The 20,035-nt window shown below is 41.1% G+C and overlaps 1 protein-coding gene across 8 annotated transcripts in view; it reads right to left on the reverse strand.

The window, feature by feature from the left end:
- Window positions 1-20,035, reverse strand: part of MOB3B (MOB kinase activator 3B) — a 90,409-nt gene that overhangs the window by 57,508 nt on the left and 12,866 nt on the right. For 7 of the 8 annotated variants that reach the window (XR_001875072.1, XR_001875069.1, XR_001875070.1 and 4 more), the window contains exons 2-3: window positions 11,811-11,907; window positions 808-905 (exon numbers count right to left, since the gene is read on the reverse strand). The gene's annotated coding sequence lies outside the window, so the exon portion shown is untranslated. The remainder of the gene's footprint in view (window positions 1-807; window positions 906-11,810; window positions 11,908-20,035) is intronic. The other variant, XM_017816451.1, reaches the window with a different exon arrangement.

Consider the following 20,035-nt stretch of genomic DNA (forward strand, 5'->3'; position numbering starts at 1 on the left):
TTGTGCTTGCTGTGTTGTTTTAATAAATTGTTATTCTGACTTGTGGTCTCTCCTTTGAGTTGAGTTCATTTCCCCTGCTGGTTGACTCTTAAACCAGCACACCCTCGAACTGACTGTAAGTAAATCAAAAGCGATAATTTAATTGTGAATGTCTTCCAATTATTTATACCATAAATCTAAAACCTTGTCCTGAAATAGAGCTTCAGCAGATATAGCATCCAATGCATTAACCTTAAAATACAGCTTTGCGTATCAGAAAAGCTAAGTGAATGAAACAGCAGAAGAAATCTGTTTCCCGTGGTTTGGATCAAAGCACTCAACATAGCAGATGGGAAGAATGGCAGCAACTACAGTTGATCATGGACATTTTCAAACTCATACCAAGGAGACATAAAGTCAAGGTATTTGTACACATCTTTTGAAGAATGCAAAATATTTCACAGATCTGAGAGATGATGTTTTGTAGGTCAAGGGCCTGGTGGCAGCCTGCAACTTGGCAAGTGATATGATGCTTTAGCAGCATGCAGTCACGTGGCATAGCCTCTGCAAGTGATGGTGGGGTCATAAGTGTCTAGTTGTGGGAACTGTGCTTGCAAAATTCAAAGAAATAAATCATCCATAGTGTTGATTTGTATGTTTGTCTTAACTCACAGGTCTAAACTGACTTGATGGCCGAAGAGATTTTTCTGTGGAGAACAATTCTGATCACCACCCTGCACCTTTAGCATGTTCAACCTTACCATTTGGTCAAAAAGACCTACTACTATACACAGGGGGGAAAAACAGAGAATCTGCCAAATAGAATACCTGGGGCAGGGCAATCATCCACACTCCAGAGCTCTAAATCAGTAGTCTTGCAGGACTCATTGGAGGAAAAAACCTGTTTTCTTTTCCAACTGTGATACCTGAAACACGAAAGCAAGTAAAGGAACTCAGAAACATGATATATCAAACAACTAGCATTGGAAAAGACAGTTGAGAGTAGTAACTACCTCCTCCAAGGACTGCCAGCCTCCTCTCCAATTCACTATACAACTGTTGCTGTAAGGAGGATTGTTCACCTGGAGAGAGTTTAGGACAGAAAAAAAAATGTGCTGCCCTTTAATGCAGTTTAGCAGACATTAACTAGCCAGAACCATATTGACTGGATAACTCTGCACAGATCATAAAGTACCAGCACTAGAGGACCAATGCCCTAGCAGTATGTTCTACAGAAGATCTGTGGAACTGTCTTCTTCCCTCTATACACTGAAAAGTGACCAGTTTATGACTCTGCTTTTCTAGTGAACTAAACTACTTTCAAAGTCTTTTCTGCATACTGCTTAACCTGTATTGTACTTCAGAAGGCATTTAACACAGCAAACAAAACTAATCACAAACTGATCTGGAAGGAAGGTTTGGGTGTTGTTTTTTTTTAAGTTTGTCCCTGTGGTAAGCACTTTATAGGAAGAAGTACAGTGTTTGATTAGTCTTTACAGCTTCTGGTTAGAGCAACTCTCATACAGCACTCTCTCTGCTTCTAACCACGCACACAAAAGATTTACTGTGATAGATACACAGGACCAAGCCTCTTAAAAGGTATGAAAAGAGGAAAACTTCCTTCAGTGAAAGTTAATAATCTCCCTTCTCAAACCAAGTTGCCCACAGCTGTGGCTAGTAAATACCCAATACTACAGAAAAAAAAAAGGAACAAAAATCATTATCCATTCAACATATGAAAGTAACCAGAAGGGAGGGTTAAGATGGGTTCTCTTCCCTACAACCACAGCAAGCAGTTTACTCTGAAGCAAAATGAATGAGTACTTCTTGTACTTGTGCAGCCACAGCTGCCAGCACACAGGGAAAGCACAGCTGACAATCTCTGAAAGGTCCATTTGAAGGACTCCGCTTTCCACTACAGGGTTCTCCACAGCCTGGCACTGCTCAGTTTAGCTTTAACCAAGAGCCAATTGCTGATTTTTATCAAAAATTGACTAGGTAGCTGGCACAGTTTGAATGTGGGAGTGCAGGTGGCTAAGCTTCCTCCTACAGAACTAGTTTATGCAGCATGTTTTCCGCACCACATCCCCAACAGTTTCTAACCAATTAAAAAGGAAACCTAATAGCTTCTTGTTTCTACTTGTACATTTTTTGTGTGTAGCATATGGTGTGACTCGACAGGAAGGTCTTCACCTATCTCAGGACCCAAACAGAGCAACACCTTTAAAAACTTTTACTTGGTGGAATAATTAAAATGTCAGTAGGGAAGTTCTGTGATGATGATTTCTCATGAATCCTTGAAACCTTAAGGCCACTTTACACCACACCTCATCCCATGACTTGACAGAAGAATTTTAGCGGAAACTGCTAAAAGGCAGTCCCAAATCTTGGCACTTGTTAACAAAGTGTAGATGCTGGGGAACATACATTGCAGGACAGACTGTCTTATCAAAGACATGTACAAAGCAACAGGTGGTTACAATGATTACAGCAGTGGAGGGATTCACAGCACCTCCAGTATACCACTGAACACACACATATGACCTATATACCAGAAAGATTCCTATTCCCTCTAAGTAATATTGCATACGACTCACACTCTCACATGACACCAGAAGCAGAGGTTGGTTCCGAGTAATTATAGCAAACAAACAAACAAAAAAAACACCAAAAACAACAACAAAAAAACCCCAAAGCAACAAAAAAAACCCCAGAATAAAACCCCAATAACCACAAAAAAACTCAGCACCTCAAGACTCAGCCCTGAGGAAGAAATGAAAAAAAAAAAAAACCAAACACCAAAAACAACAAAAAAACACCCCAAAACCCAGATCACTGAAGAGAGAAAACAAGTGAGCAGGAAAGCCAGCACAATGGTGGAGAAGTCATTGGAGTAAACAGCCCTGTACTATCTGCACTACCCGCACTTAATCCGAGTCTTCTATCATATTCTTTTAACAGGTCACCCCCAATTTGAGAATCTGAATATTTGGCACTTTACTATGCATTAATATTCTGCTGCTAAAACACTGTCTTAAAAGAAAATCCAAGAAGTCTTCAAGATACAATATTTGCAGATAATCTGGAGAACCTTATCCAAATCATAATTCATACGTTCAAGCTAATTGTATTTAACTGTAGAAAAACAACAATAAAGAATATCCTCTCAAAACATCACTTACTGCTTATTCTTAGAAGATGATGAGCACCTGAGCTTTCTATCCTACCACAGCCTTCCCCTTGCTTCTGTACAGTCTTCCAAATGGGAAGCACTTGGATCAGCACCAGGCTTTTCACCCATTCATCCATATACATATATATAATGGCCAGTCTTCGCGAGCGAAGATTTGGGAAAGGTCATTAACCCTTCAAGCCTGCGCAGTGGATTTTTTAGGTGAGACACAGCGTGCGCTGAACTGAGCCCACCCTTTAATCCTGAGGTTCATCTGCCGGGGCCGAGCAAGCTTGGACAGTGGCAGTGAGGGTCTCAGAACGTAGGTTTGTTTAGAGTGACCTTCTCTTAGATGGATTGCCTTACAGGGCTGACGAGCTCCATCTGCCCGGGGGGCTGGGAATCGAACCCGGGTCGCAGCGGTGAGAGTCCTGCACCCTAACCACTAGACCACCAGGGGCCCCATTCATCCAGACTACAGCCTAAATGCAGTCTCACATCATAACAGAAAAAAAAGTATATTGTTGAATGTCTCCATGCCCAGGTTCTGTATCTCCTTCCCTCTCCTACTTCCTGCTAGAAACGCACATGCTTCAACATGCAAAAAATAATGATGCTGAGATACTTTTTTTCCACTACATATTTAGCACTTCTATTACATAGCTTTATTATATTTATTCTAACATTTAATTTTATCCATTTGATAGAATCTTTAACAATACTGAGAATGCTGATTAAATTCACACAAATTTTAGCACTTGTAATTTATTCCTAAATTAGCATTAAGCCAAAACAGCCTTAGACCATTAGGATGCTTTCATCGTTTTGATTGCTTCATATATAAGTGATTAGGAAATTGCATTGCTACCTTGCTATTCCTTATCCCATTTCAGTTACATCTTTTGCCACTCAATGCATTCCATACATTTATGGTTTTGATCCAGTCCCAAATTATTTGAGTACACCCAGCTGTATCACACACAGTATCTGCTATGAGAGAGGCAGATGCCATCAAAATTTTTGACGTAGCAATCACCACAGAATCCAAGAGTACTCCCAAATAATACATCTGTTCTCTGAAAAGAATGACACCCAGGTGACTGACTGAGAAGGCTGAATCCCTATCCTAACATGGCAGGGACTGAAGTCTAAACTTGCTTTAGAAAAATAAGTGAGAACCCAAGCAAGCCAAACAATCAAGTTTCTAAGCAAGTAGTTTTTGAGGGAGCCACTAACTTGAAAATCACTACTCTGGTTCCTGCAAGACTTGAAACTTCAACTCGAGATATTTCTTTAGGAGCCACCAGTAATATCTAAGGAGTACTAAGGTGCAAAACATTGGAGGTGTATCTGCAGATGTCATTATTACAGCCAATGAGATGGTAATTAATAGACAGTTTCTCCCATACTGCTTCATATGCTACAAACACATATCTCAGTGATGCTGTAAGATCAGACAAAGATTCCAAAATGCTTCCCTCTTTTGTTCTTTCTCTATGAGTAATTTATATCCCTTCTATTCCTGTCTTCCTTTAGAAACACCCTCTTCATTTGCCTTGTGCTTTTTTTCCTTTCTCCTCTGCTTCACTCATCCAGAAACTGCACCAGGCTTTGGTTTAACTGTCAGCTAAACATCAATTCAGAAGGCTGACAGCAGGCACTAAAGCAAAGACTGCTGGCTACACCCCATTTTGTCTCTATTGAGTTTCTAATCCTAGCTTCAACCATGGAAAACAATCAAGCAAACAAACAAAGATAGTGTAAACCACCTACATTTGCTGTCCTTTATATCACCATGTTCAGACGGGTTCAGCTATTAAATTATTGCATATGTGTGGGAGTACATGCAATTAGAGGATTATTTTCCTTGTGGACTTCCTGTTTTAAGAACAGGACGACATATTACAAGTTATAAAGCCTGTAAGACCAGAATCTATCATGCAATTCTTCACCTGCTTACTCTAAAATAAAAGGACATTAGGTCCATTTAGGCCAGAGCCAGACTGATGTGACACACATGGGAATTCAAGATAAAACACACTTCTTTGTGATTCATTATTTAATACACCTGCTTAAACTGGCATGAAAAGTGTGGTTTACTAAGTGATATATAAATTTAGAGAACATGGTCACTATAAAGAACTTGATAAAATACAAGAGAAACTTCAAATTCTGAATACACTAGTTATAATTACAATGGAATAATCTACTACTGCCAGAAAATCAGGATTTTCCAAATTCTGCTAAGCATCATCATTCTTCTGTTTCTTTCAGCTCTAACTTCTTTATTGTAAAATGAATATGGACACTGGCACTATATTTTCCAGTAATTACTAAAAGAAAAAAAAAATTAGTCAAACCAACAGACAAAACTTGCAACACCCTAAATATGTAAAAATAAAGACCTAACTTGCAATGCAAGCATACATTCAGATTCAAATATATCTGTTCAATCACTGTATTGAACAGAACCAGTTAAATTAAGCTTGCAGCAGTAAAAGGGTCATGTCAATACATTTCCACAACAGATAACTTTCAGAAATCCATTCGGACCTCCCTAACGGGTTAACTGAGATTTACTTTACTATAAACATATTGCTAAATCTTGTGAATACAATAAAAACGTAAGGATGCTTCCAAAATGGTGTAGGCCTGATGCAAACTGTACTATTCCAGTGTAATTTCATGAAGCAGGTTACCTCTATGGAGAGGTATGTAGATGCAGTATGTAGCTGTTCTGGCCTACAGAGACACAACAGGTTCCCTTTACATCTTACAGATTTTATTCAAAGCTCATGTCTTTGATGTAATCACCAATTTTTCAGGAGACATATCCACGGAGGCAGAATATAACCTTGATTTCTAGTACACAGGTACCCATTCAAAACCCCTTAAGCCTAATGACCTAATACCCTGAAAAACTCCTTAGAACAGATGTTACCTGTGGCAGGTTGGACACATAAAACTAAACTGTTGACAGCAGTCTTTCAATATACTGACTCATATTTCACCCGTGTGGCAGAGATACTCTATCTAGGCCGTGAAACTGCATACTCCACCCCTGAAATGTGCCTTGCACAAAAGAGATTTCAACATATGGCTGCTAAGGAGTAAGGGGTAACCTTATATGCTCACTTCTGCTCTGTCCCTTTATCATTAGGACTGTTTGATTAATTGCATGGTTTATTCAGCTATCAGGCAGATGTTACAGAACAGCTTCACTGAAAAAATGCAGGAAACATTAAGTCAAGCTTTATGCTTCTTGTCTACTTAAGACTTCATAATGTTTTGGGTTCTAAGACATTATCAGACAAATTAGGCTAGAGTGCAAATGGTGTGCTGCTGTACTACTGTTCACAGGAACATTAAAAGATGAGACTTTGCTGGAACAGATTCCAAAGTGCAGGCAGCAACCCAAAGAAGTGAATTGGTTCAACTACTTTTTTTAAGTGAATGTATAATGAAATCAACTGAGGAAAGGGGACATCTATGAGGAATACAAGGAAGCAGCTCGCTGATCCAGGCCTCAGTAACCTGGAAATCTAAACCAACCCCTACTGTTATTCTACTGTCTACTTTGAGTTGAAACACTAGCATAAACACAGAAAAGATCTTCAGGAATAAACTTTGAGTATAAAGACAAATTCTCATTTTAGCTACAGTTGCCCTAAGCAGAGAATAAGAACTGAAGCATGCTTTGTTTTCCCAAGATAGAGGTAAAAAGAAGCACAGAATAGCACAAAACTGTCCCGTGAAGACAAATTTACAATCAATTTAACACCTTCTTAAAGTAATGCAATGTATTTTTGTAGGTAAACATGTTCTTACTTGTTAGAATTTCAAGTTAATTTTCTATGTCAGTTTTCCCAGACTGAGTATCAGTCTTCTCTGCTATCATACCCATACATGTTCTCCCATGTTTACAAATCTGAAAAAAGTATCTGCTAGCAGTGTTGTAGGTTCCCTCAGAGGAACACTATGACAATGACTCTATGGAACATTGTAGTATACAAAATGTTACAAAATAGTAACAGTCCATTTTACCTATTTTTGTTGAAGGAAAAAAACACTTCTGGAAATACTTTACCTGTCAACCATGAGATGCAATGGGATGTTAAGGACCTCCTAACTATGAAGCTTTAAGAAACGGTTCTTAAAGACGATTTAATATTTCAGAATTGCTTGCAATTGCTCATTTCTATAGTATTGTACTAAACCAGCCCACTAATGGTAATTCAGTCTTCTTTCTACCTAGTATAAGAGATAAGAGAGTAGTCTGCAGGGCAAACAAAGATTTGGCCTTCCAACATGAAAAATCATGTAAAAAAATATATTTTCAGTGGATCTGATTTTTTGTGGGCTTCCCATCAAGGGCTTTTGAAAACAAATCTTGGAATTTAAGAGTCTGCGACACATTTGAAAAAATATCTTTCTCATCTGATGAAATATACTGGATCATTGTACATCCATTCCTTTAGTTTGACTAATAAAACAAGTCTGACCTGTCTAAAGATTAGCTTTGATCATTACAAGCAGTACAGTTTGTGCTGAATTTAATATGAATGCCTGATAGTATTACTGTAGCAATATAAAAACAATAATTAGGACATTATTAAATCCCACAATTTACAAGTGGCAGGGCAATATGAACAAGACAACAACGTAGTATTCATCAGTTTAATTTAGTGCATTGCTGAGCACAAGCCCATACTAAGAACAGCTAATGGCCCTGCCTTAGAAATATAATGATTACAAATAGCAACTCAGCAACTCCACTTTTCTGGACAGTATGTCAAATTACATGGCATAATAAACAATCACACATATTAAACCAAAATAATACATGAACAAAGTTCTTAACAAGCAACTCCAGAAACTCTCAGTTACCTATGAGTAGCTTAATTCAGTAGGAAGCCATTCATGAAGAACAGAAAAGAAGACAACTATGCTTCTGGACTGACATAGTTGAAAATGGACTAAATTCAGAAACAGCATAGGACTGAACAAATTCTGACTGTATGATTTACAGGGACAATACATCATCTGCCAGTGAGCCAATTCCATACTGAGCACAGTCTGATCACCTAAACCAACTAACCTGGCTGGCACTGATGCTTCATCGCTCCACAAGGACAAAAAAAGTGTTGGCTTTGTGGTTACCAGCCCAGAGCAGTCCTGGAAGTGTCACTACACTACGCTTCTCACAATATGAAAGCCAGGGAGGCCTTTTGGCCCTTTGGAGCACACTGGTCTAGCATTATGTTCAGGCTATCAGTGCTCCCATAATGCAGAACACTGGTGGCCCTGACACAGATAAATACAGTAGTCCAGCAGGAAAAAGTGCAGCTGCCACTGCCATGAATGAGGACATGGCAAAAGCTAAAGCTCTTGGGTAGGTCATGTGGGTATTGGTCTCTTCTCCCAGACAACCACCAGCAGAACAAGATGGCACACTTTTAAGCTGCACCAGGGGAGGTTTAGGTTAGACATTAGGAAGAAGTTCTTTATGGAGAGAGTGATTGGGCATTGGAATGGGCTGCCCAGGGAGGTGGTGGAGTCACCATCCCTGGAGGTGTTTAAGAAGAGGCTGGATGTGGCACCGAGGGCCATGGTCTAGTAGACAAGGTGGTGTCAGGTCAAAGATTGGACTCGAGGTCTTTTCTAACCTAGTTGATTTTGTAATTCTGTGATTCTCTGTGGTTATTTTCATAGCAAAATACATAAGTCCGGGGTATTTATTTCTTCTTGGATGAGGCATTGGGTAGTGGTAAAATACAGAGGGATTACAGTTAGAACTAAGAAAATTGACAGCTTGAAATGATCTTACACAGCCTCCACTCACGCCATTACAAATAGAGGCTCCCAGCAGGCACCTTATTTTATTTCTGTTGTATTGAATAGGTTGCCATATGACACTAGGCATTATACTAAAAGGGTCTAACCAGTTGAATTCAGACTCTCAAGCCTAAATCCTTTATCTAATAAATCACATTCACTCTCTATTATTGTGTGAAGCTTTCTATCACAGTGTAAATTAACTTCTTGTATATACTTTCTCTTAGCAGACATCAAGCTATGATCATCTTTTAATCCTAACTAGTTCCTAGGTAAGGAAGATAGGACAGACTTTGGAAAACAAAGCTGTATTGGTGATGCACAGCGCTCTCTTCAGGTCGTTATTTATTTAGTAAGTTTTGTTTTGTTAACATGTTAGTTTACAATATGATAAGAACATAGCACCTGGAAAAGAGGTATCAGTTACTGAGGTTATCACAGCAGACTCTGCACCTTTGTGCCATATGGGTTCTGCAGCCTGTTTCAATGGGAAAGCCTTGAGAATTTTGGAGACTGGCTCTGCAGCAAACCTATTTGTTTGAGTAGGAGAGCTGGCTTACACAAGCATCTCACAGCTCCTGCTCCAGTTGTACTGCTAGGAGATGGATCATTATAATTTGTAATTATGCCTAAAAAAAGTGGCCTGGGACTTTCATTTGGGTGATTGCATTTTGTAAAGCAGCACACACCAGAACTCAAGATTTTCTAAAGCAAAAAGCACAAGGAAAGTTCTGCATCCTCCAGACCCCTCATTAAAGAGGAAGAAAAGCTGCCTGGATAGGTAGTCAGGAAGGAATGCAAAGTCATTTTGCAAAGGATTTTGAAAGTAAAAATTTTTTTTACTTGCTCCTCCGCTCTCAGAACACTAAAGGACATGTACTCACTGTGCTGTGCACTACAGATACCAGCCAGGAGTCAGGCTTCAACAATCCTTGTGGGTCCCTTCTAACTCAGGATAGTCTGATTCTATTTTTTGAGGCTCATCCTATTCTTTTTCTCCATCAGCAGAGACAAGATGCTTCAGCAGAAGGCTTTTCAGCCTAAGCACTTTTCTTGCAAGATGAGGTCTCTTAAAGGTAGTTTTGAAACAGGATTTTGTTCAGGGATTAAAATGGAACGTCACCAATATCATATAAACTATAGGTTACACTTTAGGATTCTCTCATCCCCTACATGCCCAATGGAAGCACACTGCCCCTGCAATCTGTCACATTTGGTGACACTGCAGAAAGCAGTACACTGCTAACAGAACACACCAGAAAAATCTAGGAGGTAAGAAACTACACCTGCAAGTATAATGAGCTGTATAATCCAAAAAGGATGTTCCTTCTTTATAATTCTATAAAGGTCATTAATGTAATTAAGTTGTGTTTGGTATTTTTATCAGTGCAATAAAACAAAAATAAATCAGATTTATAAAAGCTACTTTATGATAATAGTGAAAAGACCAGGTTTTCAAAAGACTGCTCTCTTTGCTGTAAGATATAACCACAAAAACCTTATCAAAACCAATCCCTCAGTCTCTTGTGTAAAAAAATACGTTTCCTCAAGTGCTGTGGGAACAGCAAATGAAAGCAAGAAGTATGAGAGCAAGTCATTTGTCCAAGGTCACACACCAGGCCAATAGCAGACCTAGAAAGAAAAACACGGTTGCCTCATTTGGAGTTGCCATCTGTTCATAAAGCTAGACTCCAAACACATTCTTTAAGCAGACTTTGGCACCACTGTTTAACTCATCTTGAACCTGCTCAACAAAACAACATATGTCCTGATTTCCACTGAATAATGATGTCTTTTGGATTTAATAGATTCACACTGGAAATGAAATGTCTGGACATTTGGACGCCAGAAAAATGGACAGCACAAACCTGACATCTTCTAATCCCTCACGGATTTTTTTTCTGTGGCCTGCTAAAAATTGCACTATTCTTAGAGTCTCAATGTCATTAAACTACAATAGACATGTCATGATTATTAAACTAGCATGTTCAACCTGCAAGCAGAGCAGAAAACAGTAAAAGTAGAAGGTGCCAGCTCAAGTTATTGGAAAACATATAAACGTGACTCATTAGATTTTTTGGGATAGATGGAAAAGGATGAATTTGATTTACTTTCTGAGTTCATCTTTGCCTCTTGCAAGTACTCCAGTCCTTCATCTAACTGCACAACAGCCACCTTTTCTTCACTGTCTTGTTTCTTATCTGTGGAAACTCCACCACTTTCCAAAGGAATTTTTCAGACTGAAGAGATTTCTAAGGCATTGCCTAAGATCATTGTCTGAAAACAGTGAGTTCTGAGGAGGAAAAAGAAAAATGGTATCAAGGGGCAAATTTAGTTGATGAGAGAAAACGCAAAACCTCCTGAGATTCCAAGACCCAGCCTCTTTTCAACACAGCACATTTGTCCATCAATGGGTGATTAACAGAGAAGTTACCGATCCCCCTTGGGACACCTAGAGTAAAGTTCTCTGAATGTCTGAACATATTCAGGTGATTTTTTGTACACCTTGTGTGTAGGTTTGGACTCTACCACAGTGAATGATTTCCTGGAACCAAGTTCTTTGGAACAGGGAAACAAAATGCATCCTCAATCTAAATTATCACTATCCTGTTGAAGGTAGAAATCAGGCATCCATTTACCATTAACACTGCTGGTGCTGACAACCACAACAAAATCAAGGAAAAAAGTAATTTAATCCAGGAAATTACTTTGTTCAAGACCCTGTTAGAAATACCATGCATTATATTTATAAATATATTACTTATATGTGTACATATTACTTATAAGGATATTCCTTAAAATAAACTCCTTAGAAACAGCTTACCATTTATCTTCTTTGCTCAAGATCCAGAGGGGTATGTGAGTATCCCTTCCCAAATTTCTTTACAGAGATGCAAAGATTTAATCCTTCCGGCCAAAATCTGTCCAGTAGAAAAAAAAAGTATGTCAGTGCTAAGCACTGAGTGTTGGGAGTTTCCCTTCCTTCTTACCCCGTGCTGGAGTTAGAATAGGTGCATCACATAATTATTAGTTGCTTGGTAGGCAGCAACAGTTGTCAACACTCTCCCTGTAGAGCACTTTGAATTAAGTTGCTGCATAAGACACAGGAGAAAAAAAAAACCAAACCAAACAAAACAGAAATCACCCACCAAGTTAACAAACCATCTTTCTGATCCGCAATCATCTCTTTGTGGATGAAGTAAGACCTCTAAAAAGCAAAGTAGCCCACAACAAGGAGACAAGAGGGTAGAAAAAATCATAAAGCCAGAACAGCACTCTACCCTCGCTTCTCAAGATACTCTTTAAATCTAAAAAAACGGGAAATAATGTAAGAAAAACCTTACTCTTTTAGCACCATAGAAATTTGATGCAGGTTACCTGGAAGTTACTTCTCTTCATCACCTTGTCAAGACACAAGTTTGTTGACAGAAAATATGTTGTTAGTATCAGAACTGTGCAAGTATTTGTTTTCCGACGATGCAGACTGTGGAGGACCTGGATGACAAGTCAAGGATTCTTTTACCAGCTGCAGGTAATCAAAACTGACACACCTGCCTAAACAGTAGTATACTTCAGAGGTTCACCTGGTAACACCTTGTGGTTTAGAACCTGCAAGAGAAATTTCAGTTGCTTCACCCTTTAATATAGAGGTGTTCCACAGCAGATAAACCCTGCTGCATGAACAGCAGCTCCAGGCCGTACTAATTATAAAGAAGTTTTAACCCCTTCAGTATGTTGTTACATAGTAGGTGAGTGCTTTACATCTGACAGTAAAATACTGTTATTGGTTTAAAGTCCTCTCTCATTAGTGCTAAGTTTCTGCTATAAATCTCTGTAAGAACAACAGGATCATTAAAGAAAGAAGCTTTAGGAAAGTTTACAGCTCTCAGGATCTCCAAACCAGGTTATTTTTAAGTCAAAAGTAGTACTTGACTTAAAGGGGACTTATTCACTGACCCCAGTTTTAGTTTGTCCAGGAAATCATCAATCTCTCAGATGATTGCTAACCTGTCAGAAATAGGTGGGGCTTGGGGCCCACAGCTACATTCAACTTGTAGCATTCAACATTTACGCTAATCGCAATGTTGGTACAAATCTATGTAGCTAATACAATATATGGTTCACAGAAGGTGACTACCAAGCTTGAGACTGATGGTGTAGCTGTTTGGTCAGTGTCAATCCCTGTGGAATTGGGATGAGTAAATCTGTAGCAATGCAGCTTGTTGGGGCAGTTTGCCATAGTACCTCTCTTTGCCTGACATGCAAGTGTCCAGGGAGAAATCCAGACACCTACACTTATTAGTCATCAAGGGTTTTAAAGCTGTCCTTCCAACAGACTTTGAAACAAGCATTACAGTGAACTGGTTCACAGCTCCAGCACATCAAAAGTTTCTGTGTTCAGAACAAAACACTGATCTATCATGTGCTAGCCTGTTCAGTTGCCTGTCATGTGTGCTAAGCACATGACACAAAATAAGCCTTGGTATCAATGACCACTAACTGCATTGAATTAAAAGACACATATGCCAACTCACTAATTCCAGAAGTGATCTTCTCCCATATAGTCCAATCAATCTCTTACTGAGCAAAGATTAAGAAAGGGCTTAGGAAACACACCTAGCTCTTTCACAGACAGACTTCTGCAAAATTCCAGGTATCAAACAACACAGTACAAATAGTTTTCACTCTGGAGTCACAATCTACACAGTAAGTGAATCACTGAATCCATTAGGGGTCTTCAAGCAGGAAGTCCAAACTGTTTCCGCTGTAGTGTGAAGGGAGGGTGGGATAGATGACCCACTGTGGTCCCTTCCAACCTTACCCATTCTGTGATTCTGTGAGAATGGATAGTACCCTAGGTACTTCTATGCACATGACAGACAGGCAACAGATAGTCTTATTTTCACGGAGCTACATGAGTTGTTCCCAACCTGGAATCTGTCCTGTTGCAGGAATCTATGTGATCACACATCGCTGGCAAGGCTTATGAGAGCCTTCAACAACAACTTTTTACTTGATAATACATCAACCACAGAGAGAAGTGTTATTGTGACTATTCAAAATGTCAACCTTTAGCCAAAATCATTAGCAAGGCAGGCTTTTAGAACTGCTGGCAATGACCATTTTCATACATGACTAACTCCCCAGGGGAAACAAAGCTAATCTGAAATACTAATATATGGGGGGAAGAGGGGAGACAGGACACATAGACAGAGACAACATGATGAGATAGGGACACCAGAAAAAAATAAAGCCCCAACCAAATACAACCCCCCCAAAATAAACAAGACAACAACAGCAAAATCCACCCCAATGAACAAGAAAGATTTGGAATGGTTAGAACTCCCGTTGTTAAACCAAGCCAATGTAAATATTCTCAGTTCTCACCTTATTTCACAATAGTTCTACAAAAGTCCACAGCAGCTACACTTGACAATAATTGCTTAGACTTCTTTAATTCCAAAGACATATTATCTATGTGTGCTATTAATTTATAAGAACTTTTAAAGTGAAATATGTAATTATATCTCTATTACATTTATCAACTGATTTCCTAGAAACAAGACTCAGTGCAAGTGTCTGTCTTGCTAACAGTAACTTTCCAAACCATCATCCTGCTTCAATGATGTTTGACAGAGCAGTTCAAATCTCAGAATAAACTCAGTCCTTCAGAGCACACAAAATTAGCAGCTGGATGGAGATGAAAACAAGCCTACTGATTACACTAAGGAAAAACATGATCACTCACCACACAGAATTATAGAATAGTTTGGGTTGAAAGGGACATTACAGATGATCCAGTTCCAACGTCCTGTGGGCAGGGAACCTTCCACTAGACCAGGTTAATCAGAGCCCCATTCAGCCTGGTCTTGAACACCTTCAGGGGTGGGAAGTCCACAACCTCCCTGGGCAACCTGTTACACCTTCACAGTAAAGAATTTTTTCCTAATATCTAGCCTAAACCTGCCATCCTTCAGCTTAAGGCCATTCCCCCTTGTCCTATCACCACATGCCTTTGTGAAAAGCCACTCTCTAGCCTTCTTGTAAAGTCCCTTTAGGTACTGGAAAGTGCTATAAGGTCTCCCTGGAGCCTTCTCTTCTCCAGGCCGAACAGTCCCAACTCTCTCAGCCTGTCTTCATAGGAGAGGTGCTCCAGCCCTATGATCAACTTGGTGACTCTTCTCCTGACTGGCTCCAACAGGTCCATCTTTCTTGTGTTGGGAACCCCAGAACTGTTTGCAGTACTCCACGTGGGGTCACACAAGAGCAGAGCAGAGGGGCAGAATCGCCTTCTTTGCCCTGCTGGCCATGCTGCTTTTGATGCAGCCCAGGATACAGTTAGCTTTCTGGGTTGTGAGTGTGCAGTTCTAGGTCATGTTGAGCCTTTCATCCACAAACACCCCTGAGTCCTTCTCCACAGGGCATCTTAATTCATTCTCCACCCAGCCTGTCTCTATGCTTGGGATTGCCCTGACCCAGGTGCAGGACGTTGCACTTGGCCTTCCTTGTTGAACTTCATGAGGTTTGCACAGGCCCACCTCTCAAGCCTGTCCAGGTCCCTCTGGATGGCATTCCTTCCCTCCAGTGTCAATCACAGCACATAGCTTGGTGCTGTGGAATGTAGTGGGTTTGTGTGGCTGGGTTTTGGTAGGAGGAGGGCTACAGGAGTGACTTCTGTTAGAAGCTGCCAGTGGAGCCAATGCCAGCCCGCTCCAGGACGGACTTCCTGCCACTGGCCAAGGCTGAGCCAATCAGGAGTAACAGTAACATCTCTGTGATAATATAATTAAGAAAAGAAGGTTGTTGCACAGAAAGAATTCCAGCCAGGGAAGAGCGGAGTAGAGACCAAGGTCAGTGCAGAAGGAGGGGCAGGAGGTGCTCCAGGCACCGGAGCTGAGGCCCTGCAACCCATGGTACAGACCATGGTGGGGCAGCTGTGCCCCTGCAGCCCATGGAGGAGCCCATGCTGGAGCAGGTGGATATCCCAAGGAGGCTGTGACTCTTTGGGAGGCCCAAGATGGATTAGGGTCCTGCCAGAAACCTGCAGCCCGTGAAGAGAGAAGCCCACGCCAGAGCAGGTTTTTCCTGGGTAGCACTTATAGCCCTGTGGGGGACCCACTCCAGTACCACTCATTGGTGAAGGACTGCACCCCATGGAGGAGTGACCCACGGGACAGCAGTTTGGGAAGAACTGCTGCCCGAGGGATGGACTCACTTTGGAGAGGTCCATCAAGGACTGTCTCCCATGGGAGGGACCCCACGGGAGCAGCAGCAGAAACAACAACTGACCGTAACCCCCATGCCCTGTCCCCCTGCACCACTGGGGGGGAGGAGGGAGAATACGGAAGGAAGGAGGGGTGGGGGGAAGGTGTTTTTAAGATTGTTTTATTTCTCATTCTTTGGCTCTTATCCTGTTAGTAATAAATTTAAGTACTTCAAGTCTGTTTTGCCCATGAAGGTAATCTGTAAGTGACCTCTCCCAGCTGTTAACTGTTAAAGAAACTTAGCTGTTTCTTTCTCTCTCCTCTGTCCAGTTGCAGAGGGAGAGCGAGAGAGTGGCTTTAGTGGGTACCTGGCATCTGGCCAGGGTCAACCCACTACAGTCTTTTTGGTGGCCTGTATGGGGAAGTCATAAGGATTTTGAGATAAAGATAGTAACTGGGAGAGGTAACTGGCAAAACAAGTACTGAAAAATGTTAGAGAATAAAATGATCGTGGGGAGTTTTTCCTGTAATTGTGGTAAAGGTGAAAGGGGTGGATTTTGTGCAAATTGTCGTCTTTAGTTTGGTGTTATGATGATGTTATTTGATTTTTGGTGAGGGCAAATTTCATTATATTCTGTTTTGGTTGGTTTTTGTCTCTGTTTATGTAAGGGAAGGTTGTATGATGAATGTGGGATTTAAAATTCTTAAATATGTGATTCACAAAGGCAAGGGGTGGAACGATCAATTGCTTCTCCTGCCCTGCGTACACATCCCAACAGAACGGAGTACAAGATCTGAAGGGGTGGAAGAAGGCCATAAAAAAACATCTGTGAAACCACAGGAGATAGTCAGATACGGGATCTGAGCATGATGTAAACAGTATGGAATAAGGAGTGGAGTTTGTATTGGGTCTGGCTGAGCTGGAGTTCATTTCTCCACAGTAGCCCTCACAGTGCTGTGCTTTGCATTGGTAGCTAGAAGGGTGTTGATAACACACGGTGTTTTGGCTCCTGCTGAGTAGGGCAGCACAGCATCAGTGCTGTAACATTCCTTCCTCAGTTGAGGGCAAGACCCTGGGAAGGGACCCAAGTAGGCCAGCAGACGCAAACCGACCAAAGGGATATTCCATACCATAGGACGTCAGCTCAGGTATAAGAGCCAAGGCAAGGAGCAGGAAGGTGGGCATTCATTGTCTAATGGCTGCCTGCTGAGGAACCATCACGTGTGCTGAAGCCCTGCTTCTCGGGAGTGCCTGGACATTGCTGCTCACGGGAAGTAGAGAATAAACTGTGTTATCTTTTGCTTCACTTTTATGTGCCCAAGCCTTCACTTTGCTTTTGCTTTAAATAAACAGCCTTATCCCAACCCATGAGTTGTTTTCCCACCTTACTTTCTCCCCTGTCTGGCTGGAAGGGCAGTGATAGAGCAGCTGGGTGAGCACCTGGCCCAGCCAAGGTCAACCCACCACATCAGCAAACTTGCTGAGGGTGCACCTGATCTCACTGTCTTTGTCCCACTGACAAAGATATTGAAGTGTGATGGTCCCAATACTGACCCCTGAGGGGTAATCACTGCTTTTCACTTGGACATTGAGCTGTTTATCACAATTCTTTGAGAGCAACCACCTAGACAATTTTTTTTATCTACCAAGTGGTCCACCCATCAAATCACAGGATATTCCGTGTTAGAAGGGACCCACAAAGATCATCTAGTCCAACTCTTAAGTGAATGGCCCACAGGGCTTGAACCTGCAACCTTGGTGTTATTAGCACCATGCTATAACTAACTGAGCTAAAGTTATGTTAATAATGTTAATGTGGAATAATATATCATGGAATAATATTAACGCAAGTTTGTAGCCTCTAATACTCATACAGGCTAATATACAACACAGATTGATTTGTATCTAGCACCAACTCTGTAAGAAAGCACACATACAGTAGCCAGAAATCTCAGGTTAAATTGGTAAGTTTTTTAGCTTTTCGTTAGTTTGGTTTGAAATGGTTTTGATTTTTTCTACACTCTGTAACCAGTCTCACATCCCAGTACGAGAGATGAGGAGCTGAGACACTTAGCCACGCTAAGGCTTTCCTCTGTGGATGTCACAACGGGACAAGATCACAGGGCTGCTTCAGGTTGTCTTCTTCACAGCACAGGCTCCTAAACTCAGAATACCAGTTTCCAGCCTCTTAGTGTCATGTCTCCTTTTAAAAACAGGTCCTGCTCCCATACTAATAGACATGTTCTTCTGGTCATCCCTGTGTGGCAGCACACCTCTACTCCGATTAGCCAGCTCAAGGTAGAAAAACAGGCAAAAAATTTTCGTCATCACCACCATCATCCCCACTTGGAGAAATCTGACTAATCAGTCAGATTAGTTTCCCAAGCTGAAACATTCCTAAGGCCAAACAGGAGAGGAAAAGGACCAGCTCTTTGGGTAGAGCTAACCATTAGATCAATTTGGCTGTGTGCAGTAAAACTTCACCTTGCTATCATATGTGCTCTATTAGAGGCTTGCTCCCAGGAGTACTTTGACTGACAAAGATCTCTAGAAACATTTTCAGCATGAAACATTTCCTCTGCAGTTGGGGTAAACGAATCAGTGGAGCCTTCCCTATCATGTTTATTGGATTCTGTGATTCAGGCCTAAGGGTTTGTCACATCCTAGAGAAGAAATATAGTGATGCATATGCTCTTCCCAGAAAGAAAAACACTGCTCAGCAGGAAAACCAAGCAAATCTAGTATGCCATTTTAGTTTCTTACTTCACAACAAAAAAATTCAATTTTAACTGGAGCAGCACTAACTAGTACAAGTAAGAAAGAATTAGGAACTTTGTATCTTCTATCATTGGCATGGTGTTTTCATGACTGCTATTTCACTAGCTGCCAAGATGACCTTTTTACAGACGGATGAACAATAATGGTAGTCTAACTGTTTATTACAATTGATTGCAAGCAGATGAGAATACTAGAGTCACAAAAATCTAACACAGAGTCTGACAGTGCAGCCAGATGGAAATTCCTTTGGAAAGTCAAACAGTCCTTCACGCAGGAAAATACTTAGAAATGGAGTTTATTGAAAGGGCATGCTGCTCTTCAAGTGCAGGTCACAACAGAGAAGTGTATTGACCAGCTGCTTTTTAAACATGACCAGTCCTTTGTATCCCTCTATTTTCACATGCTTTTTCCTACCCAAACTACCCAGATCCATTCCTTTCCCTGCCTTTGGTTTCTACTCTAAACATCCCATAATAGGTCCTGTGTAATTCCTAAATGCTCTTCCTCTGCATCTCATATTGTGTCACCTACCTCCAGGCAGCAAACCCAGGAAGTCTGTGAGGTGCTTCAGCATTGACTCATCTTAATGCATTTGTTTCCCAAGCCATGGAGGTGAAGCTCCTCAAGGACAATGGTGGAAGGGAGCCTTCCTCAGTATCCTTAAATTGGATTTTGCCTGACACTGTGTCCCTGTGCTCCATCCGGTTTGTAGAGATAAGCTGATGGCTCCTGTGACGGAGCTGGGGGCAGCTGGAGAAAGTGTTAGTCAGGCTCCCCCACCTGCCAGTGTTTCTCTGCACTACCTTGTGGAGAACAGGCAAGTTTTTATCATACAAACTAATGCAGTTTCTCACCATTACTTCTTAAGCAAGAGAAGAGGGCAATACTGAGAGAAACAAAGACAATCTAGAAATTATTGTTGGGGTCTCTGGTGGTTTAGTGGTCAGGGTGCAGCACTCTCACCGCTGCGACCCGGGTTCAATTCCCGGCCCCCCGGGCAGATGGAGCTCGTCAGCCTTGTAAGGCAATCCATCTAAGAGAAGGTCACTCTAAACAAACCTACGT

This window comes from Lepidothrix coronata, unplaced genomic scaffold (assembly GCF_001604755.1).
Source record: "Lepidothrix coronata isolate B3197 unplaced genomic scaffold, Lepidothrix_coronata-1.0 Scaffold55, whole genome shotgun sequence".
Taxonomy (NCBI): Eukaryota; Metazoa; Chordata; class Aves; order Passeriformes; family Pipridae; genus Lepidothrix; species Lepidothrix coronata.